This window comes from Chinchilla lanigera, unplaced genomic scaffold (genome assembly GCF_000276665.1).
Source record: "Chinchilla lanigera isolate Chin_1 unplaced genomic scaffold, ChiLan1.0 scaffold00079, whole genome shotgun sequence".
Taxonomy (NCBI): Eukaryota; Metazoa; Chordata; class Mammalia; order Rodentia; family Chinchillidae; genus Chinchilla; species Chinchilla lanigera.
This window is the reverse complement of record NW_004955480.1, coordinates 1040632-1067665: the sequence shown is the minus strand read 5'-3', so window position 1 is coordinate 1067665 and position 27034 is coordinate 1040632. Positions and strand designations below refer to the sequence as shown.

General features: G+C 40.6%; 1 protein-coding gene and 1 long non-coding RNA gene across 2 annotated transcripts in view; one reads left to right on the top strand and one right to left on the bottom strand.

The window, feature by feature from the left end:
- Ppargc1a (peroxisome proliferator-activated receptor gamma, coactivator 1 alpha) overlaps positions 1 to 27034 on the bottom strand; it is a 644980-nt gene that overhangs the window by 120711 nt on the left and 497235 nt on the right. The gene's annotated exons all lie outside the window — the stretch shown is intronic.
- Positions 6016 to 27034, top strand: part of LOC102027183 — a 33611-nt gene continuing 12592 nt past the window's right edge. Inside the window, exon 1 of the long non-coding RNA XR_263741.1 lies at positions 6016 to 6140. This is a non-coding gene — a long non-coding RNA (uncharacterized LOC102027183). The remainder of the gene's footprint in view (positions 6141 to 27034) is intronic.

Here is a 27034-nt window from a genome sequence, read left to right as displayed (position 1 = left end):
AGAGAGAGAGAGAGAGAGATAGACAGAGAGACAGAGAGGGAGGGAGTAGGGGAGGGAGAAGGAGGAGGGGAAGGGATGGGGGGGGAAGAGGGAAAGGAACGGAATGGTAGGAGGAGAGAAAGAAATAGGGAGAGATATTTTATTCCTAATTCTGAATTGCTGGAGAAATTTATCATGAGATTCCTTACAGAAATTACAATAGGCTACAAGAGGCTACGTCAGGGTGAGGAAATACTAACCTAACAATTCACGATCAGCATAAATGAAATGTACATGCAAATGACAGTGGCAAGGGAACAAAATGTGGTGCATAAAGGTCTGACTTCAGCTACCTAACCTACCACGCGCTCCCTGTGCCTCCTACCAGCCCATGGGGCATACCCGAATTACACAGATTCCAACATCAAGTGACCTAGTGGCTTGGCTTTGAATATGGCTCTGCCACTTACAAGGTTATGAGCTTTGTGACTTTTGACAACTTACTTAACTTTGCTGTGCCTCACTTGGGTCATCCATAGAATTTCGATTAAGATAATGCTGACCTCAAAGGATGGCTATGAAAAGAAAATGAGCATCTATCCTTACCCCTACCCCACCCTACCCCATCCTACCCCTGTCTCAGTCTCAGTCTTGGTCTCTATCTCAATCTGTAAACCAGAACGCTGTCTGGTACATAAAAATAATAACTGTTAGCAGTTACTTTGACTCATACCCTTTGTTTCTAAAACATGGATAATAATTATCTATGCGGCAGTTGTAAAGATCAACTGACCTTAAAAATTGATAATGCGCTTAAGTTTAAAATGCATCACTTACATGTATATTTTCATGGAAATGAGAAATATTCACTATGAAGGTTTTAGAAAATGTAAAAATACAGAAAAGTGAAAGAAAAAATCCCTGTATCCCAACATTCAGAATCTCTATTAGCATTTTCTTGTATAAATTTCTACATTTTTCTACATAATCACGTGTACTTGTGTTCTTGTGAAAACAGAATTTTCAAACCAAGTTATATATATGTATACCCTATACTGCTCTGTACCCTGTTTTTAAAAAAACTTACTGTGGCACTATATCAGCACATAAAGCCCTACATGGTTCTATTGTAATAGCTACCTAGTATCCCACCGTATGCAAATACCTTGATTTATTTTGCCAATATTCCATTCATACATAGTGAGGTTGTTTCCAATTTGTGAAAGTGCTTTATGCACTCTAAAGCAATACACTAATGTTACTTATCATCACTATCATTTTAAAATTAAACATCTATCTAGACATTACTATTAATGCTTTGAAAGTTCTTCTTCTATGTCTTTAACCCCACAGAAGTCATACTTCGACCTAGTCATACACACATCACCATTTAAAAAGCATGACATTTAGGGATTCCACTTCTGAACACAACGAACCACATGAACTATGGAATCAGAACGAGGGCACAGTGTTGAGGACTATTCCCCAGAGCCGGTTTCTCAGTACAAAGACTGTGCACTTTTCCCTGACGCAGGCTTCCTCCCCCTCCTTTCCACACACACTGACATCACTCAAGGATTGCTTCCCTTTTCCCCAGAATCTCCGTGTGGCCTCGGACTTTTTGACAATGAACTCCACGTGGCCATTCTGAAGCCATTGGAACAGACAGCAGAGATGAAATATATTTGCTAACCCCATATTGAGGATATAAGGAATAAAAAAAAAATGAGGTGCATAAGTACTTACTAAGTAACTCCCATAGACAGTATACGTGTTGGAACTGGTGGATTTTGGAGCTGTTTTGATTTATGCCAGTGTCCCTCTGTTCTGAGCTCCTTCAGCTTACAAACCATACCTTCCCTTCTCTGCACCACTCCTTTTGCCTATCAGAATGCTACAAAGAGTAGATACTTCAGAAATGTTTTCTTGTGAGTGAGCAGTTAAAAGAAAGACTGAAACCTCCAATCTCATGTATTTTACAATTTCATTGATTCAAAACTGCAATTAAAAGTGCAAATATATTCACTGAAAACCTGCTGCATTACTTGTGAGAGGGATGGAGTCAGACAGGATATCCAAATTCATGACAACAAGTAAATTAGAATTGCTTCTCTTTTCTTAACAATAAATTTTCTCTATTAATTAATGTTGTGACTTAAGAGCAAATGTGCATGGCAGGAAACGGAGGGCCCCGCTGATACCAATTTTACGAAAGAAAGCAGTTTATACATTGAGATATATTGCGATGTGCTGTTCCTTGGCTCTGATCCCAGCGTGAGGTGGATGGATTCAGCTTATAAAATTCTGGCCTTTCACCTCTTCAAGGCTACAATTAACTCCTCTGTGAGTTTCATTCATTCAACAAATATTTACTGTATGACCAACATGAATCAGGTACTGCAGTAAGCGCTACATTTGGAAAGGTCCAACGTGACAAAAATAATTTAAATTCAAATAGACTATGCATAAACATTTCAGACCTTTTCACAATGGATCATCGTGACAAATACTATTTATAACTACCAAGGGTAGGGCTTGCTGTTTTTATCTCCTAATATTAAAATAGGAATACATCACTCTAGCCAGGTAGATCTAATATGGAGGTTAGCACATAAGTTTCCTTGTTCCCTGCATGTTCTAAATATTTTATACTGGCTACACAAAATACTAAAAATAATACTAATAAAAAGATTTGACCACATCTCCATTGTAGGAAAAGTATTGTAAGCAATGAGGGATGGCTGCCATGAATAGAGAGGAAAGTAGTTTGAGTATCAAGTATTTGCCATTCCTTTTTCACATATTTTATCCCAACCCTGCTTCTCTGTCCTTCCTGGTAATGCTACATGACAGTATTCTACTGGTTCCTGTGACTTATTTTAGGGTCCGCCTATTTTATCCATCACAGTCCAACGTGACGAATACTGAGTGATGTGCCTGAGAGTACATGTCAAGCTTTACCCTTCTCTAATTTTTTCATTTGAATATCTTCATTTAAAAATAAATAAATAAACCATGAAGCTCCTTGAGGGCACGTCTCTTCATTCTTCTTAGCCTGTACAGCACTGAGCATGCTGGTAGTGACCTCAGAAACACTCACCAAATAAGTTTTATAGACTGCACTGGGGAAAGGTCTGTCTCAGAGCCCTAACAACCTGTCTTTACATTCGAGGTGTTCATTCACCACTTTGGATAAAATCCTACAAATAAATATGTCAGACCTCAGTTTCTCCATCTCTAAAATAGAGAGGTGGTTATAGAAAATCTCCAAGGTCTTAAATCAAACTACCATTCAATGATTCTCCACATCTTAGAGGCTATTGTGCTTCAGGGAAGACTTTTGCAGTTTGCAATATCTCTTTTCATCTAATAAAATGAGGGATTTTTTTTCCCCTTTAAAAAAGAAGTGAATTGTAAATCCCCTTGAGAGGCAGTTCAGCTTTTACTTACTCTCTATTCTAACTTCCCAATAAATGAATGGTGATTCTCTCCTCTTGCTTCAGCCCTTTAAAAAAAGTCCACCTTCTTACTAATAGAAAATAGGATTTGAGTGATGGCCCTTACACTAATTGGTCAGGAGCCCTAGATAAAATATTGTTATTGACAGAATGTTCTCCCTTTTTCATGCCCTGATAAAGTAGCTTAGGAGAGCACATAGAGAGCAAATGGAGGACAAAGAAAAAGTACCTGAAACCTGGATCAGATCAGAAGAATCTCATCAGCACTGCACGGTCCTTGCTAATAAAAGACTCTGCTAAGAGAATACAAGAGAAGCCAGCATATTCCAGAAGACAATGGGAACAGGGACACGGGCATCGCCAGCAGTGGGTGAGAGGCTAAGAAAAGAGCAGAGATTCAAAAGGTCTGACGTGCTCTGTTTGACCCTAAAGGTCCACAGAGGATCAAATGTAAATGAAATCACTTTAGAGACTATAATTTTTAACTCAGCAAGAAGAGTGATGTGCATAAAGACATCCTATCACAATCTGTCAAAAACAATCTATTGATTTGAAAAGATAAAACATAAAGTGTTCAAAGGCACATCATAAATATAATGGTATGGGTTAAGATCAAGTGCAGAGAAGCTTCCACTCTTGGGACTGTGTTCTGCACTGCAGGTGACGAACTAACTCGGGGAGCGACCGGGCAGTCCTTTTCCAAGAGAGCTGCCCTGCTGCTGCCTTGATCTAAGTCCTTTAAAAAGACAAAAATGGAACCAAAGTTAAGGTCTATCCTAGTGCTCAGGGTGGTAGTTTGTTTTTACTCTGTTTCAAGATTTTGATTGGCCATTCACTCCCATTAAACTATTACCCTTCAGGAAGCAAGACATGGCCAGCAGCTTGCAAATGCATTGAGGGAAACACAGCCCGAGATGGGGCTAGCAACACCTTCATGCCCTTTGGTGATTTGATTCTGGCACAAACAATCCCTGGAGAAATCTGTTAGATTTCCCTGAAGCCCTAAACTTCTCTTTGAAGAACACTGAAATCTTTCACCTTGTCTTTTCCTTTTCCCACCCAACTTTCCTCTTCTCATCTCCCTAATCTCATCTCTTCTCCAGCCTCAGAAAGTGGAAAATGGTGGAAGTTTTGGCTATGGTTCCATCTCCCACAATGCTGCATCCCCAGCCTCTGTCTTCCCTCTGCTGTTGGAATAACTCCGGCTCCTGTTTGGAAGAAGCAAAGAGGTTCCACCCATTCTTCAAACCAGTTCCAGCCACCAGCAGAACCTGTCCTAACCAGAATGCCCTCTCTGCTGATAGACCAGCAACCCCTCAGTAAACAATAAGGAGCCACCAAGGCGAACCCAGAAGATCAGGGAATCCTCTATTAAAAGGACAATGGAGTCCTCCCGCCACCCACCCGCCCCTCCCACCTCCTTTCTCAAAGGGAAAGGAGTGGGCCACATTGCTTTGGGCACCGCTAAGCGAGGACCAATTCCTTTCTCCCACACTCGCCCCTTTCTTCTGAGGAATGAGGCTGACTTTGATTCTTCAGATTACATCCACAATTAAGCTCTTCAAGACTTTGTACCCTGGGAAAATAGTAAACAACCCAACTCTTGTCCTTAGAGAACCAAGAGTGTAAGTGGGGCTGGACAGGGGTGGTGTGTGTGTGTGTGTGTGTGTGTGTGTGTGTGTGTGTGTGTCTGTGTCTGTGTGTAAGAAATTGAACTGAATGAGAAGAGATTCTTCAGCTCCACAGAAAGTCTCCACAAAGAGAAACGCATGTGGATAAAACACCTTGTCATTTAAATCTGTTTCTTCCGGCAGCGGCTCCAGTTCTCAGTCTGAGCCAGGAGTGGGATTGGAGTTGGCTGCCCTTACGCGGAAAATGCGCTATGCAGCCCACACCAGGGTGCCAGGCAGCTCCTCATGTAAAACCCCCAGGCACACTGAACACCATTTTGTTTGACATTTCACTGGCAACAACGGAACTGTCTGAAAATGTTCAGAACTCATCAAGCACAGGCAGGTAGGAGGGGAGGGGTTAACAAGATAAGCGCAGTTTGTGGGGGGAGCCTCCAGAATTTGTTGGAAAAAGCACAGGAGTGGATACTAAAAGCAAGGGCCGTCTACGGGTGCATATTTGGTGATTTAGTTTGTGGGGGAGGAGGAATTATTTGAACTTGGCTTTTAAAAGGAAGTACAGTCCTGCAGAAAAAAATAGTAATTCTATGGTTTTAAGCAAAATATGGCATTCACTTAAGTAGAATCCCTCTACTGGCCCCAGAATTAGTGTCCTGTTCAAAATACTAGGGAGCATAGAAACAGGGGGTAATATAACTCACTTATTCCACAGATGTTTATCGAATACGCAGTGTGTTCATAAGTGTTCCTCCCATGCCAGGAGATGGGCAGAGCAGAGAAAGATGCCCTGGTAATCAGAGATGGATTTTGACCTTATGGAATTTGCAGTCTGATAGGGGACATGGTACACAAACAGCATTGATCTCTCAGGGCAAGGTAGAAATGTTAGGTATGTTAGAATAGGCCTCTTACGGACAAGGTGTTTGGCACTGAAAAAGAAATTGATTCCAGGTGGAGAAAAGTATATTACTTTGCTTCGGCATCCAGCAGAAGATAGGGAGCCCTCGACAGCCCATCACATCAAGGAGAGAACATCTCCGAGACAACTTCACCTCCTCACCAAAATATGCAGGTACACACCCAGGTGTGGTCTGAATTTCTATAACAATTGAAGGATTTTTCCTACTTTCTTCCCCCTACCCCCGTAACAGCGGAGGAATAGATGTGTTCACACAACAGTTAAGCTGCTTTGGTAAAGAATATTTTTTAACTCTCTCAAGTTTTGGGATTAGTTTTATGAATTCAGTTAATTTGCTTTCCTTTTTGTCTTTTATAATGTTGAAAAGTAACAGTTGACTGGGGTCGTCTACGCTGTCTCTGACTCTGGGTTTGAGGTGAAGGTTTCAGCCAGCGTTGTAGCTTTCGGGGTGCTTGTTTGGTTGACTCTTGACAGATACAGTGGAATATTTCAATGAAAACCACCCCACTCATTCTCCACCTATGAATGAGCAGAAGGCACCCTGTGGCTAAGGAGGGCCGAATATCCCACCCCCCTGGGGCCTGCTTGCTGGCCCCTGCCGAACCATTATTGTCCCCGCTCTGGCCTCCACATGCAATTTACTAAAGTTTGTGTTGTTTCGTGGCAGGGTGATTTATCACTGGCACCTCTTTTCCACTTCTACTGGGGGCCACTGCAGTGGGGCAAGGTTCAAGGAAGTTGGCCGAAACCAAAGCAGACATTTTATCAGCTAACTATTGCGTTTTCTAGTTCTTGACTTTTCCCCAGGAGCTTTTGTTTTTCATTTTGTTGGCTGCCTTTAACTCCTCTGGTGCTGTTCAAGCCCAGTTTATTTTTTCTGAAAATAATAGTGCCTGCAGTACACTGGGGTTTTTGTTTTACTTGCTTGACTGCTTTCTGCTTTTTGTTGTTGCTTTGTTTGTTTGTTTTGCAAAAGGGTATCAAAGTTCCTTACCTCTAGTAACTGATTTTCCCCTGGTTTCCTGAATGAGAGGACTATTACCAAAGACACTGGGTAGGCAGTAGACTGAGGTACAGAATTATGCCAAGAGTGTAAATTCATACAAGTCCACAGAGGCAACTGAGAAATGTGGCTGTATACGTGACTCACCGACGGGAAAACAATTTGATTCCACTATCTGTCTGTCCATTCATAACTTTCTCGGTTGCTCAATCACTCCTTTATTTGTTCTCTTACTCATGCATTCACTAAATAAGTGTCTCCTGTGAGACACAGGACTGTGCAAAGCCTGGATGCTAGTGATGAAAGCAAAAAGTAAATAATTCTGGCTGCTCTCCTCAAGGAATTCATGATTCTATAGGGAAAAACACTCAGTTCACAGATGGCTTTGATATCCCTCCAAAAAATATTTTAAAAAATGACTACTAGGAAAGAGGAATCAAAATATATCAAGTACAGGTTCCCCTATGTTGATGATCAGTATGTATATCTGAAATGTACCAATAAACTAAAAAAAGGAAATCATCAAAGAGCTACCAGAATAAGATAGAGGGAAAAGGAATAAGAAGGAAGGAATGTATGTACCCTGATCGATGCATATCTATAAATAGATTACAAAAATGCTCCAGTTGTACTGAAGTAAAATTTTAACTTGACCTTCTGAGATGGCAAAGGGAGACAGCTATCACATTCTCTCCTTTAAGATAAAATATTTCCCAAAAAGTTTATTTTCAGAGTACTTTGCCAGCCTCCTTTCTTTTACCTCTCCTCCCTCCTTCGAGATTTTCTTCATGCTGTCATTCTCTCTGCTCCTGTTGGCTCCCCTTTGTTTACTCTTGACAGACCACATGGTAGAATGCAAGAGGAAGTCATGCACTTTCTTTCCAGGGCTGGCCATCCTCCCATTCTTCACTAAGAGGAGATGCCCTTTGCATCCAGGAAACCTGGGCAATTCCATTGCAATGCTGGCTCAGCCCTGGCCCCTCCTGGGCACAGGTAGAAATGATGCCAGAGCATGTTGGATCACTCACAGTGCTTTTATGAGGAAGATAATCAGTCACAGGAGATTGGCTGGATCTTCACATTCATTTTACAGTACTACAGAACACACTGCACCCTAAGCGGGGCAGTCTTAAACTTCTGATCCTCCCTCTCTGTGCTGACAAATGCTTTGCTCTACCCTTCTTATGAGATGCCCTGAGCCTTTTTCAGAGACTGTCAGGGACATGCAGGAAGAATTGCTCAATTAATGTCTATAGTAGCATCCAAGGCAAAAAGTAAAGGGAAAACCTTTTATTTTAGATCTTTTCTTACAAACACTCCAGGTCAGAAGGCTCTGGGACAGTTTCTCCTTTGCATACCCAAACCTCCATGCAGCACCAGCACCTGGCAGGACCAAGCTGCTCATCTAATGGCTCATTGAATTCCTCCCTTCATTCACCTCACCAAAACTTACAAAAGATGGGGCCGCTGGTTACAGTCCATGGGGATCACAGATTTCATGTAAGACTGTCCTGTTCAGGCCCCCTTGGTATACCCAATGGGAGGGCAGCCTTTTCTCCACTCCTGTCTTTTATAGAAGCATGATGGATTCCTAGTGCATAGGATCAGGACATGTCAATTTGAAGTCAAATATATTGTCTTTGGAAGAGTGCGAAAGCCTTGAACAATGAAAGATATTCCAAGACAAAGCTCCAAGTGTCCTCAGAAGGAATATATAAGCACAACTTTCTCCTAAACCACAGACCTGGAGAACTACGGATGGGCTGGAACCACTTTGTTTTTAATTAATGTTTTAAAAAATCCTCTCAATATGAGTGATCTTTCCCTGACCCTTTGTCAACTGTAGGAAACAATTATATTGGTCACTGAAAGAGCCAATTTTCTTTTTACCAATGAACTGTCATTATCAATCAATCTAGGCTTCCCTGCACTAAATACAAAAATGAATGAGAGAATAAATCTGTAAGAGAGCAAACCGTCTGCACGCCAATCCCCGCAGGCCATGTGTTTATAAGTCAACAGCTTAAAATGAAAACATCTGATGAAGGTAATACACCTGTTAAAGGAGCATAAAATCCCACACCCAATGGTAAAATATAAAGATTATAAGGCCTCTTAAAGGAGCCATCAAAGCAAACTATTAAATGAATACATCTGCTCTGTGCTAGACTCCAGTTTATAAGTGCCACTCAAAATAAAAGAGATTTAGGACAAACATTTCATAAAAGGATGTGAAAGAGCAGCAAAAGAACATATTTGAAGGATGATGAGAGAAAATGGAATGGATTCAGTTAAAAAGAAGAATTGACCTAAACTCAATCCAGGACTCAAATGAAAGGTTTTATGAGTCCAGTTTTCACTGGAGGGGTGAGATGTGAGGAGACACAATAGGATCATTTTTCATGCTCCACTTTATACTTTGGTTTTAGTCTACAGGCAAAAAGGGGAAAAAATCAGTTTAGGGCTAGACAGCTACCTGTAGTAAAACCTGATATTAAAAAAGAAAGAAGTAAGGAAAGAAAAATAACGGCTGGGGGTGGGAAGAGAAATCTTTAATGTGGGCAGTTTGCATAAAGATGCAAACCCATAAAGTTCCCCAGGAAGGATGATGCCGAGACTTTGGCATTCATTTCACATGGTTGTACTTCTGCCTGGCCTTCCTCAAGTTGAATTTCGTCCTGCTTTGTTAGCCTGGTTTCCAGCCTCTTTAGATTCTATTTTTCAGATGCCCATCCCTTAGACATCGGTGTCTGTTGTAATTCTGGTCTCAGCCTACTCTGTTAGCTCTTCCCGTTCTTCCTTGGCCTCTCATGGTCTCTCCAAGTTTTAACTGCCATCGTTCCAGTGGTGCTTCCAGGATCCACCTCTCCAGCCCAGACAACTTCCTTGCAGCCTCAGAGCCAGCTGGCTGCTGACCACCGACAACCTTGCAGGTCCAGGGAAACTAAAAATATACCTTAATGGACCTTAATGTTCATCCAAAACTCCGCTGCCTCACTCTCTGTGCTCTGTATCAGTTGGAAAGGAGTAACACAGTCCACTCAAAACAAACATGTAGTCCTCTCGTTTAACGGTTCCTCATTCTGAAATCACTCCCTTCCTTTCCATTCCTTATAAATATATAAGTTCAAGCCCTGATCCTCACACCCCAGTGATCGCTCCAAAACACAACTCTGGCCACATTCCACCACTTCCTTGACTCAAGTGCTCTTGACTATGGCAGAGGGGCCATCTCCAAGCTGGCCCCAGCCATGCCTCTAGCCTGCCTTTGTGTCTCTTCCTACTTTCAGCTTCCAAAAGAGCGTCCCACTTCCTTTGTCATGCCTTAGCTCACACTGTCCCTAAAATCCTTTTGGGCCCTCTTTCCTTGTCTAGCATTCTTCTTTCTTTAAGAATCAGTCCAGATATCCATTCTTGTAGGATGTTTCACTGACCCCTGGAGACTTTCTGCTCAGAACTCCTCTAGTTTCTGGTGTTCTCCTTTATCACTGTACCCAGCCTAGTGCATTCATGCTTCTGTGAACACTCTAGACAATAAACTCACTGAAAAGAAAAGATTCAACTCCACATATTCCATACATACAACAATAAATAATTATTTAGTACATTTGTTCTCTCAATAAATTAACACCTATCTTCACCTGAATGTTTTAAAGATCTACATTATCATACCAGTAACACAAACACTTCACATGTTTGATGACCACCAAGAAAAGATTCATGGTTCCTTTATAATTTTTCCTTTTTGAAATTAGTGAAGTTTCACATTTTTTGAAACCAATCTTACATGACTTGAGCATGGGTTCACCCAAATTTTTTAATAGTGGAATAATGAATAAGTAATTTTTCCTGAACACCTACCATGTTGAAACTCTGTTCTCAGTGTTTTACATGTCTGAATTAATTTATCCTTGCACTAGCCCCTAGTATTCTGGGAAGAGAATAACCCACCCAATGCCACACAAATCAGAAGGGATAGAATTTTGATCCTGACCAGGGTTTTCAATTGCACTACACTGTCCTCAACTGAGACTAATCTTACAAGACTGACATCAGGATATAACTCAAAAACATTCATGGGGCCAGACATGGTGGTGCACACCTGTAATCTTAGCTCTCTGGGACAGTAAGACAGGAGGAATATGTGCCACACCTGGTAAGTTTAGTGATTTAACAAGACCTTGTCTCAAAATTCAGAAAACAAAAACAGATGGGGTTTTAGCTCAGGGTCAAGGGGCTGGGTTCAATCTCTAATAACACACACACACACACACACACAATCATAGGTATAACAATCAGTATGAAATGGACACGAATTCACTTGAATGTGCCCTAGAGACTCTGCTAAGACAATGGTTAATCCTCTGGTTACTGGACATTGGGGCAGACAAGAAGCTCCAAAAGCAGAGGCACAGTCAAGAGGAATAGGCCCTGAGGAAGCCTGTGCCTCATCTCTTTACCAACTGGCATCTCAATCTTTCAACCAGTATGACCATAACAGTGCATCCCAGTTGAATATCAGTCTTGCTCTGATCAATCAGAATTCAAGAGTCACTCAAAAGCATCTGGTCTGTTTTCAGAGTCTTTTTTTTTTTTTCTTCCTCTAAGGGTCATTGTTCCTGTGTGCAGCTCCCACACGGTAGAATTTCATTAGAAAGAAAATTCCACAATTTGTGGTGGAAGAACGGAGGCAGAAAAATTATTCTAGGTTTCTGGTCTCTTTTTCTACTGTCTTCCCAGGCCCTGGAAAAGCACCTGGCACAAAAGAAGCAATCAACAAAGATTGTTAAATAAAAAATAAGGAGCACACCAAAATGATTAAACATTAGGTCATTCAAGGAGGTACACAGAACACCAATCTGTAAAAGATCCCAAAGCATTGCTGTAAAATGAGATAACATGCTACCTGTATTAGAAAGAAAACTCAGATGAGTAGTTTGAGAAGAAAAGATGAAACTCTCAAGGGTGTGCTCACATAAAAATATGATCTAATAATGAGCCAAGGATGCTGTAGCCTAAGGATATAAATTTAATGATCAAGTTAACCACATGTCATTATAAGGTTGAGCAGAATATGCAAATTTGGGGCCAGAGCTGAATTGCTCGGCACACTGGGGTGAGGCTGGTGCTGCGTCCTGAGTTCCTCCAGTAAGGTGTAAAAGTGGTTCTGGCCCATCCATAGCAGCAGTGTATAAACACCACTCAATGTTGATAATAGATACAGTGTCAGGCTCTTTACTGAAAGGAAGAAGCATAGAACCCATAGTGAAAGGAGAAAGAAAGATTGGCAATGGTTTTACCCTCCACAGGAAAAGGCTGAAGTGGCCCCAAGGTGGAAACCATCCTGGAAATGTCAACATTTCAAGTTTGCACTCAAATTTTGCTGCCTTCTGTTGTAGACCATTTGCCTACAGATAATAACAATAACAGGAATGATAACTCAGATAATACCTGGCACCTTTTATGAAGCACTCATTTGCCCTAGGCTAAGCCTTTATAAGGCTCTTCTCATTAAATCTTTTTAACAATCCTATGAAGGCGGCATTATTATTACTCCATTTTACAGCAGAGTCATAAGAAGAGCCTAAACTCCTCAAAGAACCCCTCAAAGCATGGCTATTGTCCAATGTCTCCTGTAAGTTTGCCCATACCATTGTCTGGCATTCCTGGATATCACACTGAACATGTCTGTACTTTAGCAACCTGGGCATCTGTCAATGATAACATCTGCATTTTCACCCAGACATTCTGTTTCATTTACTTGCATGTCTCCAAATCAGATTTGAAATTCCTTTTCATCCAAACATAAAGACCATTTATATTGCTGCACATGGCTTCAAGCAGACAAAATCCCTCTCTGCCATGTGAGCTACTCTGTGAATCTGATTTTTGGTGTCACGGCCCTTGTGCAGCCTCCTACCATTGTGCCATTCCATGTACACATAGAGCAGCATATAAATAATAAATAACAGCACTTCTTGTGCTTGCTTTGCACCATCCAAGATGCCAATCATCTCTTGGGGAGTAACGCCCTCTCCCCGTTGACATTTAGGTACAACACTGAAGGACTATTTCTCTAGCTAGGACTTCAATGCAGCTCTCTAATATCTTAAAGATCAACCTTAACAACAACAGTGACAAAGGCACCGAATTTTTTCAGTACAAGGTGTAAGAAAAGAAAGGTTTTGAAATATGAACAACCTTCACCATTGATTTTTTTTTTTAAGCCCAAAGAGCATATACCACTCAAGCTATAGGGACACAATTAATTCATGGCTCACAAGGCCTCCAAATAGGAGCCAGTAGAACTCTTTGGAATGCAGAGGACTTTGTGTTTCTTTTCCTGGTCTCCCTGTCCAGACTCTCAAGGGACGAAGTCCCATGAGAAAGTGATCCTGGAAAGAATGGGTTAATATTAGCCACGCAATGCATTCAGTGAAGCCTTAAATAATCATCACATGACCCTTATAATCTGTCCCCTGCTGTCAGCACTGACTTAGTCATAATAATATCAGATAAGAGCTGTTCAAAGTGACACACTAACCAACATGAGAGCCACATGACTCTCTGGCTTGGCTACTGCCCTTCAGCTGAACTTTGGCTTAGAACGAAAGGCTCCCAGAGGCGCCCTGCACATGCCGCCGCGTGGAGTGTCCTGTGGCATTTTCCGTTGCTAGGGCCTCTGTTGCTCCACAGTCCCAGTGAGGGCAGCTGGGGCTCCGTTACAGGGTGTCGCCTGCTAGCCCCACCTCTGGGGCTAGGCAAAGGGAATTGGCCGCGGTGGAGGTCGCTGCCTTTCGTGGCTTGTGCTGGGACTCTCTGTCCCTTCCACAGTTGATTAGTTTTGCAAATGTGTGTGTCACACGTTATGCCAAGTGCCACAGCAGGACAACTCGGACCCCCAAAGGGAGTCTGTGCTAGAAGAGGTAGAAAAGGAATGTGACTCTTGGCTAACAGAGGCAAGAGCAAGGGCAGGAAAAGAGGGAGGGAAAAAAGGGAAAGGAAACGGTCACCTCTGGGTAGAAGGTTATTCCAGACTGCCTCTGTTCTGTTTGTGCTTTTCTGTACTCTCTCTCACACCTTTCTTTTTTAACTTCCAGCATGTTTTAGATTTTTAATTTGAAAAGTAAAGTCACATACTTTTTTGAAAAGGAGAATAAAGGAAGCAAAGAATAGTGGAAAAGGGGAAGAGGGGAAGGTGACCCATTCACTTACTGATTCATTCACAAGGCAGGGAGCAGAAAGGAAACGAGAAGGGAGGTCATCTGACATTGGATTTGAGAACATTTATTGGCTGTGTGCCTCTGGCATACTTACCTAACCTCTCTCTCTAAGCTTTATTGTCCTCAGCAGTAAAATGGAAAAATAATGCCTAATTTACAAGACTGCATGAGAATTAAAAAAAAAAGTGATATATGCTAAGTGGCTAATAAGTGGTAGGTGCTCTATAAATAATAGCGACTGGGAAGCCAAAGAAGGTCTGATGATCTTTGCAGTTACAAATACCTCAGTCCAAAGTCTGGAGCCACCACTTTTTAGCATGTGACCTCAGAAAAGCTATTTTACTGTGCGGAGCCAGTATCCTATGCACAAAATGAGAAAAATAATACACAACTGTTAGGACTGTTAAAAAGAATTACGGAGATAATGGTTTACACTTAGCCCAAAGTCAGACATATTGTAGATATGTAGGAAATAGTCATCGCGGTCCTGTTAGGGTTGGTGGTAATGGTAGTAATACGTGGAAAGAAGGCAAAGGGATTCATTTATTCCATAAATGGAATGAGCAAGCTGCACAAGTAAAAGCAATGATGATACGAAGTTATGGGGAATAGATGGATAATATCCAAAGGTACTAATCAATAAAAACTAAAGGATCTAAATACATGAGATGAGAGAGAACAATAGACCATGTCTCAAGCCAGGGTCATTGTGCCCCGCTCAGTAGAGAATAATCCAGTCCATTCTTGCCTTGCCTACAAGGAGGTAATGTCACTCTTCCCATTTCAAGGACTGAAGCTCAGAGATAGAGAGCAAGTTATCTAGACTCACACAGCTAATAAGCTGCAGAAGGTTTGTGTCCCTGATTTGATCTTTGAGAAAACACAACTGAATGCGAAAAAGCATAACAAAAATGACATGGAAGTGGAGAAATATTAGCAACTAAACAAAAAGGCTATAAATGGCAGCAGACCAAACATTCCAATTTACAATGGAGGTAATGAAAACAAACTGGTTTGGGAATTTGATGAAATAATTTTTAAACACTGAGAACTAAAAATTGCATTGAGTTGAAAGACATTTTATTGGAAATCAATCAAGGAACCTAGAATTCCAATGGGTCAAACTGAAACTATTTTTGCCAGTGTACTTAAGCTCTGAGATTCAGGGCATTGTGGTCCAGGGTTTCCCCAACAAAGGCCATAGAGTCTTAACCAGAAGAGGGGAAAGGCAGCAGCATGCAGGATCTAGGAGTTGAAGTAGCTCTTGTGTAAGCTGCTGGCATTAGACAGATATTTCAAGCAGAAAGATACTCATCCTGGCCAGGTGGGGACTCTTCCCCCTAAGTAGTGACTCTACTGGGATAAAAATGAGGAAATACCAAAAAGAAAACAACACTCAGCAGGAAGGAATTGGACCCACTGCCTGGAGTTTCTTCCCAGTTATTTTGGTGCCAAAATATCTGAAAGCCCTGTGCCATTTTTTTCAAAGTGGGGGTCATTCCCTTTCCAGAATCCAGGCAGAGTGCTACATGAGAAAACAAAAGAAGAAGCTGGCCTCTTTCTCTGGCTACTCCGGAGCCCTGTGGGCTTGCACCTGTCCCTGAAGTCTCCCACCATCACCTGCTTCCCCTCCTGTGTAAAAAGAAAGTCCTGTGTTTGAGGATTAGATAAGATAGATAGGGTAGGTGCATCTAGTACATATTATTACTACTATTTGCATCCATGTCCAGGAGTACGTTTTTGCAGTTTCCTTCTCCTGTCTACACATTGCTTGGTTTGTTGGCCATCACCGGCTCACTGCACACTTTTAAGAGTTTATGGAGTTGAGGGGCTGGGGATTTAGATCAGTGGCAAAGCGCCTGCCCCACAAGTGCAAGGTCGTGAGTTCGATTCCTGGTACCGGAAGAAAAGACAAAAAAAAAAAAAAAAGAAGAAGAGTTTATGGAGTTGAAGCAAGAGAAACTGATGTGAACATGTATGACAGAAGAAAGCAAGGAACACATGAATGAAAAGAAACACAACTTAATATTAAGGAGAATAGCTTACTGGCCTGGCATATTCTTAGATGCTAAATAGTATTTTATTTCAAACCACATTCTGGTTGGCACCTGAAGTTTACTAGAGCTGGCTGTGCTTGTACCATGTGTATAAAATATCTCTGCCCATTTAATAATAGTCATAATGGCTTACTTTGTATAGAAAGTATTAACTTTCTCTAGTTTAGAAAGTATTTTTATATACATCACTTAATTATTCATGTGCCCCAAGGTATCGGTGCTGTCAGCAACTCATCTGCGGGGAAGGGGGTAGGCAGCACAAGCCTTTCTCTAGCTATGTAACTACGAGGCCCACAGGCAGAACTTCCATCAGGGAAGGATGTAATGTGTCCTGTGTGGCCTAACAAAGAGAGTGACTCTCAGTGTCCTTTGCTATGCAGAGCTGTTCATGTGGAACAGGTGATCAATTTGACGTAAGGGCTGTGGAGACTCCAGGAAAGAAAAGTTCAAAGGTCCCATTTGATATCCAAAACTATTGAAATCCCTCCATTAGAATGGGCCAGTCTCCACTAAGAAGGTCCCTAAAAAGGACCCAGAGAAGGATGAGAGCCTCACTGGGGTGACTTGGGGAAGGATGGCTCTGGGAACCCCGTGCCTGCTATCCTGTCTGGGTATAATGCCCATGAGATGCACTGACTTAGTGTTGGGGGGTGAGCAGGAGAATTGGTTACGTAGGACACAAATAAGAGGACATCACTGGGTCTGTATAGAGCTCCGCAGCATAAACGACCCTTTCACAGCAAAAGACCAGCCTCAACTGTGCTCTGTGGGGTCAACATCAAAGGTGACATTGTACAGTAACAACTGAAGTAATGGGGACCACTGACAGCATGGTATCTGTTTCTTTCCCTCAGCCTTGCACTTAAAACAATACACCGAGCCCTTTGGACCAAATCAACCATTAGTTGTCTAGAACAACTAAGACTGTGATCTGTGAGATGGTGGAGAGATTTCATTTGACCTCCTGCTAACAGTGGCACCTGAGACTCTCTGTGGAAAAATTCAGATATGAAGAGACATAACTCAATGCGTAGCCCACGCTGGTGAAGCCAATCCTACTGCTTAGATTTACAACAAACAGTGATTGGGAAATCACTGTGGGTCAGACAGTATGATATAGGCCAAGCAGTTATTATAAACCTCCACTTATAAATGAAGAAACTGTTGCATAGCCAGGTTAAACGGATTGCCTGATCCCCCCAGATCTAGGAAATGGATGAGTAGAATCCCTTTCCAGTGGAGAAGATTCTAGGTCAAGAAACAGCTGCTGCTGCATTTTCTCCTTGGACCAAGGTAGAGTGTGACACCAGACCTGGTGTCTCTGCATGTGAGCTGCATCATTTTACAAAGGTTCCCTGTCTTTTCCACTCCCCTACATGTACTTGGGCAGAGACCAAGCTCCAGGCACTGCTCACATGCTTGTGGTTTGGCTCCCAGCTGGGGATCACATTCTCTTCTCCACAGGCAAAGCCAAGGATCCTTCTTGCAAAATACTACTGGTGTCCTGGTGCTACCTCCTGAAAGAACCGCCTATAATACCCATGTGCCTGGATCACGCACTGGCAACCAGGACATCCAGCAATAAGGGATGACGTCTGCTCTTTCCCCTATTAAATTTTGTAAGAGTCATCATCTTGATCATTGATAAATACAGCACACATTCAGGAAAGTGCCCCGATATTAATTGGTGAGTTAGAAAGACAATATGTAATAAAATCTAATATACTAGTTTGGGTGATTTTGTTTCTGTTTACATATTTGGCAGAAGAATAGCAAATTTGCATGCATTTCTGACTTACAGGTACTTTTCCTACCTATAATATTGTGACAATATTAGTAGATATCAATTTTTGCATCAGGATCCACTATAACATAAGTCTGAGGGATGTTATTTATATAGAATACAATGTGAATATTGCCCCTGCAGAAGATTGCAGTACAGCTTTTCCTGTGGAATACTTTCTTTACTCCTGGCATCAAAATGATTTACATGCAGTATCTCACTTCATTATAATGGCAAACCCTGTGGGAGGCATTAGTGTCTCTGTTTTACAGATGAGAAAACCAATGGACATTGAGAATTTAAATGGTTTGCATATCGTCACACAGGTAGTAAATTGCAAGTTCAGGATTGAAACTCAACTACCTGAGTTCAAAGCTCATGTTCTTACCTATTTCACTATGATAGCTGAGGTTCTAATGAAACACTTAAATATGAACCTACAATACACAACTAAAAAGTAAGTTAGTATCTGAATATGGACCCTACATACAAGTAGTCTTTTAATTCCATCTTTGCAAGAAGACAACAGTGCAAATGGCTTACATACTTTTCTGTTTTTAACCTGGAAAACTATTTTGTGCATCCGTTAAACTTGCTGCATATTAAATATTGACTTTACTGTATATTAATTCATCCCTACATCCAGAAAAAAATATAATCATCTTTGTTCGATTTTGTCAACACAAAACCTTTAGATACAATGGATCACCAAAATCATTCCAAGAATAACAATACTATCATGTTTTAAGCATGTACTATGTACTAGATACTATTTTAAAACATTTTCATATATTAGTATGCCTAATCCCAAAACATGCATATACACATACCTTTGTCAATGGTGGCTATGTTCCAAGACCCCTAGGGGATATCTGAAATTGCAGGATAACTGAGATAGCTTCTAAGTGGTTAGTGGATCTGTAGTACAGACAGCATGAATACGCTAGATGAAGAGATGATTTGTGCCCCATGTGGGATGAAGCAGTGGGTCAGGAGAGTCATTATATTCTCAGAATGCCACAATTTAAACAAATTTTAAAACTTATGAATCTTTTATTGCTAGAATTTAAATTTTTTAATGTTTGTCATTGTCTATGAGAGAAGTCACAGAAAATGAAACCATAGATAAGCAGAAATTACAAATATGTTTATTAGCCCTACTTTACACAAATATGTTTAAGAATTTGCCTAAGATCCTAATGCTATTAAGTTACAGAGCCAGAATATGAGTCAGTCTGGTTCAGACCTGCACTATACTTCTGTAAAAATCTTTACAGTGATCAATCATATACGGAAGCAGCAGGCAAGGAGGCAATAAGAAAATAGAAAAGAGCAAGGAGGCTAACTGTGTAAAAGCAAGTAAGAAGTGGGTTCCCAGGACAGAGCACATGCAGTGGATAAAGCGAGGTCCAGCCTAGACAGGGGCCTGAAATGAAGAGAGGCTTCCCTGTGAAGTCACTAAGAGGACCAGAGACCAGGATGCGTACAATGAAGGCTGACACACCACAGATTTAGGTGTCCTCAGAATGTTGTGACTTTTCTAACCACTCTTCTTTTACCTGGAGCAGAGAGGAAAAGAGGACAGGAGATAATATAATGTGAAAATATCCCAGTGTCTCTATGTAGCTTCCCCTGATTTATCTTACCTTTGCTGTCTTTGTGGTGGTTTTCCAAAACTCCATCTTTCACTCATTTTGTCTTTTTCCCACCAATATAAGGAGCTGATTGGTCTTCAGCATACCTTTGAGCAATGTGTGCAGATGCAAATAAAGGGCCTCTAATCCCATTCTGTCCCAGGAAATTGGCACAGGAAGTTTTACCACTTCTGCCCAAAGTAAACCTCGGCAATAGGCCAGAGGTAGAACTGGGGACCATACCTAAGAGTCCCTCTTCCCTGCCCACAAATTTCCTCTTTGTTTTACTGGAAGAAAATATTATCCCATAGATAAGTTTTGACTCCTCTCAACAGTTTTTCCTAACTAAAATTTCTGCCCATTCTTAACATATCTGCTTCCTTCAGAAAGGTAGAAAAGTACTGTTGACTTGTCAATCATTAAACATAAACTCATAAGCTTTTGGGGAGATTATTCAGCTGCTATGCACCCTGAAAGTCTGAAAGGGTTAAAAGCTCTTTACCAGGGACAGAAGCAATCGCTCTGCCTCTCCCTCTCATGGAAGAAGAGCAGAGCTGTTGTTCGGTGATAGTTTCTGCCTCATCATCACAGTCCACTCAATTATACGACTTCTCGTTATTTAGGATCAGTCCCTTTTCACCATATCCCAAAGGAAAGTGCCTTGAAAAACATCCCATTCATCTCAGTAGGACTTTGCAAGTCAGAATAATAAGCATAAGCAAAATTGAGCTTGGAGGTAAGTCCAAAAGAAACTATCTAATGTTGTTATATCACATGGGAGGCATGGAATGGCCAAAATGGATCCTATGAGGTCTAGAATCAAGGCTCCAGAGACACTAAAAAAAATAAGTGCAGTGCGGAAAGTAGAAGAAGTACATACAGACAGGAAAACCATGAAAAAAATCAGGTTTCTGCTAAGTATAGCTTCTTGTTCTTTCTTTGGATTTAATTTTAGCACCCTTGAGCGAGAACATTTACAGAATCTGAGGAACCATGAAAAACCCCTCCTGGAAAGTAAAGGTACCAAGGGATACTTCTGCATTTAAAAGGAAAATTTCATCTCCTGGTCCAACAACTCCCTAGGTCACCCATTTATTCATTCTTTCATTAAATGATTGCATACTTCATGTATGATGTATGTTATGTTAGTAGTCACTGGAGGCTTCAGTGACAAATAAGACCTTCCTCCAAGGAGCTTGCAGTAGAGGTGGAAAAACAGATTCTAAAAGACCTACAGTGCTAAAGGCAAGGAGAGTGTGACCATGTGTAATTACAACAAGGAAGGTGTGATGTACTAGATAAATAGGAGTTTGAGAGGCCAAAAGAAGTAAAAGAAGACTGTTTCAGGGAGTTACAGTACCATAGCCCCTTTGATGAGGTAGGGATTGCACAGAACAAAAGATGAAGTTTTGAGCTAGAAAGTTAGACAAAAAGGTCAGAGAAGTGGAGAAAGACAGTAATGGGGATGTAAACCTTCCTTCCATCCCTGTAAGGCATTACTTCCATACCAGGGTAGAAAGAGCTGCCAGGAGACAGTGTGTCTGCTGCTCAGCAAATATTGGCCTTTAGTGGCTATAAGGCATCCTGTGGCTGCCAGTCGGGTGCCCCCTTGGTACTGGGGGAAAGCCTCCACAGCTGCGCTTGCTCAGATGCTCAGCAAGGCTATTTTGGGCTGGATGGGGTCCATGGTGATGATTGCCTGGCCTGGGCAGCTTACCCAGTGCTGCTTTTTAGCATTCTGTTTTCCTTGTCATTTAGCTCTCTACCGTACAATTACTCAAATAATGAAAAAAAAAAAAAAAAAAAAGGAAGAAGAACATGACTACATCTTATTTTTAGTTCTCAAATCAATGGCGGCAACCTCCTCTGCATTTCAACAGAAACTTTGCATATCAAAATCTTCCAAAATAAAGCATAGTAAATATATTAAAATCCATGATGACATTTTTCTGTGCTGTTTCTAAATGTTTGTTTGTTTTGAAATACCAAAATGGCTCAGTCCAAATTAAAGACTAATTCATTGACAGATGGGCAAAAATAAAGTATAAATGAAATGAGCATCTTCAGAAATGTGCATCTTATCTTCTTGTCCTCTAGGTCAAAGAACATGTAGAAAATAACAGCAGCTATATTTTGTATCTATGTATTCTCTTTTTAAAGGATCAAAGCGCTGTTCAGAGACCATCATGGACAGGATTCTGTGGGGATCAGGGATCTCAGAAGTTTCTTTATCCTTTCTTCTATGTTTGAGGATTCTCTGCGAAATGAATTTCTATTGAATTTGAAAAACTGAGGACAGGGAAGGGATTAGGGATAACTCACTAACAAATGCCACAAACTAAGAGTTAGAGAGATTCCAGTTCTGTACTAAAAATGGCAACCAGTGATGGTAGGAGCTTTATAAGCATTATTACAATTTCACTCTCATGACAACTCTAAAAGAAGGTGGGATCTAAAAACAATACTGAGACTCAGAGCAACATAACTAATAAGGGAAGGACAGAATAAGAACCTTCAAAGACTAGTTTTATTGGTTTGTTTTTAAGAAAGTATCCTGATATTGTCTGTAACAAGGGGGGAAAGTCACTCTCATTAATTTAAGCCGTCGCCTCTCTTCTGTCTTCACTTAGAAGTGTTCTGACCTGCATATAATAAATGTATGAATTTGAAAATATACTTCACATCTTTTTACTTTCATAGACTCTTTCGTACTACTGCTGGAGGAGTGCTTGCTGTCTTCATCTAAGTTTATAAAATGCAAACAGTGATTTGATGGAACCTATAAAATTATGTGGGTCTTTCTTCATTCAATCATTAGTTAATCAAACACATAATAAGCATTTTCTTTTACCCTGCATCCATCTGTTTTCAAATGTCATTCTTTTTTTTTTTCTTGTCATTGTTGCCATGAGGAACTCAAGAGATACAGACTGAGTAGTTGTACCCATGTAACAAACCCCATTTTAGAGCAAGGAACTATGTGTGGTACCACACAGCACAGGGAAAAAAATGCCCCAGTTCTACCATTAGCTTCTTAAAAATTCCAAAAGGAGGTGATAGCTCATTTATATCTTAAAAGATGAGTTGGAATATTTTAGGTAACCTCAATAGGAAATTTTCCAAAGGAGGAGGAGGGGTTGAGTGCAGTCTAGATTTCCATTTGAGAACATTCAGGAGTTCTAGCTACTGTGTTAAAAAGAAACACACACAAAAGAAGCATCTCGCCAGGCGTGGTGGTGCACACCTGTAACCCCAGCACTCTGGAGGCTGAGGCAGGAGGATCACTGTGAGTTTGATACCAGCCTGGGCTCCAAAGTGAGTTCAAGATAAGCCTGAACTGCATAGTAAGACCCTGTCTCATAAAGACAAAAAATAAAAGCAGCATCTCACCTTCCCTGACATTCATTATGTGTTCATAATAATATTAAATTAATAGTTACTGTCTGGTCCATAATTATAGCATCATGAAACCAAATGACATCAATAAAGAAAAGATGAAAAATTCAGTTAATCCACGGAATGTATGTAAATAGTCCATGAAACTGTCTTATTCTCTTGGCTTCCTGAAAAAATAGACGTGAGCCTTATAAAGAGTCAGCCTGCACACACAGTCCTAATTTTCCTGGGTCTTTTTGGTTGCTTGCCATCTAAAATCCTTAGCCTAGGATCATTCCCTTCCAAATTCTACAACAGAGTTCAGCTCGGTCCAAAACAGATGAACTTTAAAGCCCCCGATGCAAAGAACTACCCGCAAAGCATAGGCTAAAATGTAACTCCTAGAAACCTCATCATATTGAAGTTTGTTAAGCAGAGACATGGCACAAACAGAATTCTAAACTACTGAAAATAAACTTCTTAATGTCTGATGTCTAAAATGAATTAACCCACTCTCACTGTTTGTAAGAGGCAAAGTAAAATTCCAATGAAGTCTAGATTAGGGCATGATATGGACAAGCTCAATCAGACACGCCACTGACATAAACAAAGAATTTCAAGATCACTTTCTAAAATGGAAATAACGACCCACCTTTAACCTCGTCCCTGAAGGGACTTACAAGCTCCACAGGTAGGATATATATTCCATTTCACATATGCTCATATTAGAAAGGAGAATGGTTCTGCTGATGGATTTCCATGTCAGAGGGCACCTAGTGTTGCTTTTTGGAGCAAGAATTTTGATGAGAGAGTGCTCTAGCTTTATGGGGTCATGCACGGTCCTAGGGCACAGTGTCACCGCTAAGTGAGCTGCATATTCATCGATCCTTTCACATGTTATTTCCCTGGATATGTAGTGGGCATTGTCACTAAAAAAAAAAAAAAAAAAAAAAAACCCTCGCTGCATGAACTCAAGCCAAAGCACTGACCACCACTACAATTACATTACAACAAATGGCTATATCTCTCCTCTTCCTACCTACCTGTACTACTGAGACAAATTTTAATTGGATTTGGAGACTAAAACCTGACCATTTTAAAAGATGGGTCAGAGCTCTTTGTCCTCCCTCCTTTAAGTTGGAAAGTCTTTAGCTCTTAAAAATCAAGAACCGCAGACACCATATAATATGAGCAGATAGACTCCTTCTGTCATGCACAATAGTACATTTCTGAAGGATGAAGGGTACGAGCCACAATCTCATGGATTTCTTTACCTTAATGGGGTAATTTCTTGCTTCTCCTCCTGCAATACTAATCTAAATATGCTTTCAACAGTCCTGTCAACCGCCATTCCTTCAGTCAGGGAAGTGAAAAGAACCAATGAGAAAGTCATTGAATTCTCTGAAGAACAGCTGAACATGTTTCCCTGGGAAAGGGCTCACTATCAACATTTACATTTTCATTATATCTAAATGATTCCCAAGATTTTTAATCAATTCTTCTTGGTGGGATTCAACAGAATGTGGGGATATTGCTGTTAACGCCCTCCAACAACGTTTTTTCCGTTTTGCTCTATTTTAACCTAGTTAGATGTAGCATATTTCTATCATCCCAATAAGAAAAGGGTTGGGGACAAATCCCAATCTTTTCCAACACCCAAATTACTGTTATTAATTTAAAATTCACTTCTACACTTATTGAATCTGCAGGGCTCTGTTTTCACCATATTCCATTTAGCATTCATACACTTCGTATTAGTAAATTGGTCCCTTTGGGAATCTAAACTCAAGCGCACGTAACACTACATCTTGGAATTCATAATTCTTTCATAATCACCTCCCATTTGGCATCTGTGAACTCACAAAGGCAGGCTTCCTCAGTGAAGATCTGTTCAGAGCCCAATATTTACATAAACAATTTCTGTTTGGAGGGTAGGTTCCTTCATGCACCAATAACCTCTCCATCTATGTAGGTCTCTAAATTTCATGTTAAATAAATTTTAGCACTACAAAAATACTTCAAGCAATCTTTGCCATTTTTTCAGCATGAAAAGTCATGTAGATAGTCTAAGGAGGTTCTTTGTGAATTTTTAATGGAATAAATGTAAGTACAATTTGAATTTTAGTGTAGTAGTTGAGTTGCAGGAATAATTTGAGCGTTCTTATGTTGCTTTCACCCCTACACGGAAATATCTTGGGAGTAGGAACTATTCATCTACCTAGCATAGCCCAGCAAATAACCACTGAATTAACTTTCATTGAAAATGAGTTTGTTTCATTTTAAAATAAGGAATACAATTTTGATTTCCCAGTCAAAATGGATGCTTCTGTTTTTCTCTTAATTGCATGCCTACTTTATGCCTAAATTCTCCACTTATCCAATCATCAGTGATTGAAAAAAATAATATGCAACACTGCTATGGTTTGGTGAAAGTGGCACTCATGAGTGTAAACAGGTATTAGAACTTTCTGGAGACTAATATATGAATACAAATTTAAAGATGCTTGGAAAATTGCTTATTCCTTGACTAAGATTTAGGTAGCTGAGTTTATTCTAAAAGAAACTGGAGAGTTCATGATATCTGTAGAGGATGTTCACGCAGCGCTACTCCTAATGTTGGATAAAAAGGGAAATCACATTGCCTATCAATAGGGAGTTGGTTGAGATCAGTTGAGAAACATCTCCACAGAGTAAAAATGCAGTCTAATTTTTCCCTTAAGGACATGGAGTGTTACTCCCCAACTCTTAACTGTGGGCTACACTTAGTAACTTTGAAGAGCACATTAGGAAATAGGAGGCATGAAGTAATATCACAGCATAAAAACGAGACACAGATGACCTCAACCAGATGGTCAAGGTTAACGTCACTCTAACCCCTATTAAAAGCACATACACTTAGGAGCTGGGGATGTAGCTCAGCGGCAAAGCACCTGCCTGGCAAGCGCAAGGTCGTGAGTTCGGTTCCTGGTACCGTAGAAAAACAAAAATAAAAACAAACAAACAAAAAAAGCACATACACTTGACATGATACATTGACCATACCACTTCACCTCTTCGCTTTGGTCTCCCCAAAACCCACAACCCCAATCTAACCAGGTGAAACATTAGACAAATCCAACCTGAGGAATATTGTATAAAATATGGCTGGTATTCCCCCAAACTGTCATCCAAAAACAAAAGAACAAGGAAAGTCTGAAGAGCTGTCACACTCCAGAAATGCCTAGGAAACAAGAAAACCAAACACAGTATAGTACTCAGGGTATAATCCTGGGCCAGAAAAAGTGTATTAGGAAATAGCTAAGGAGATAGGATCAGAGGTATGGAGTTTAGTGAGTGGTCAGTGTGTCGATATTGGTTCATTAGTTGTGACAAACATGCCATAAGAATGGCAAATGATAAATGAGGAAAAACTGGGTAACAGCTTTAGGAATTCTCTGCACTCTCTTAACTTTTGTGTAAGTCTTAAAATGACTCTGAAATAAAATTTTCTTTGAAAGCAATGATGCTAAATAAATACGTGGATCAGCTCAAGATGAGGTTAGGTGCTGCTATTTGCCCCACAGTCCTCTGAACTTTCATCACGAGCACAGATTATATGTATCCACTTTGTAAATTGTCTTCCTCCTACTTCAGGAGGGCAGAGGCTAATACTACACTATGCAAATTCTCCTAACACTAAGCAAGACACATATCAGCTAATTAATAAATATCTGTTAAGTAAATGACTGCATTATCATATTGTCAAATGAAACAAAAATCAGATCACAGAACACTATGCATTCTATGATCTGTCACATATTTCCTATACGACCCCGGACAAGTCAGTTCACAGTTTGGAGTCTCTCTTTCCTCATCTTTAAAATTAGAGTGATTATCACACTTACCCCATGGCCGTTAATATGCATAACACCCATAAAATAGTGCCAGACCCCGCACTGTAATTTCTTCCAGCTCCTATTCCCCTTCTTCCTT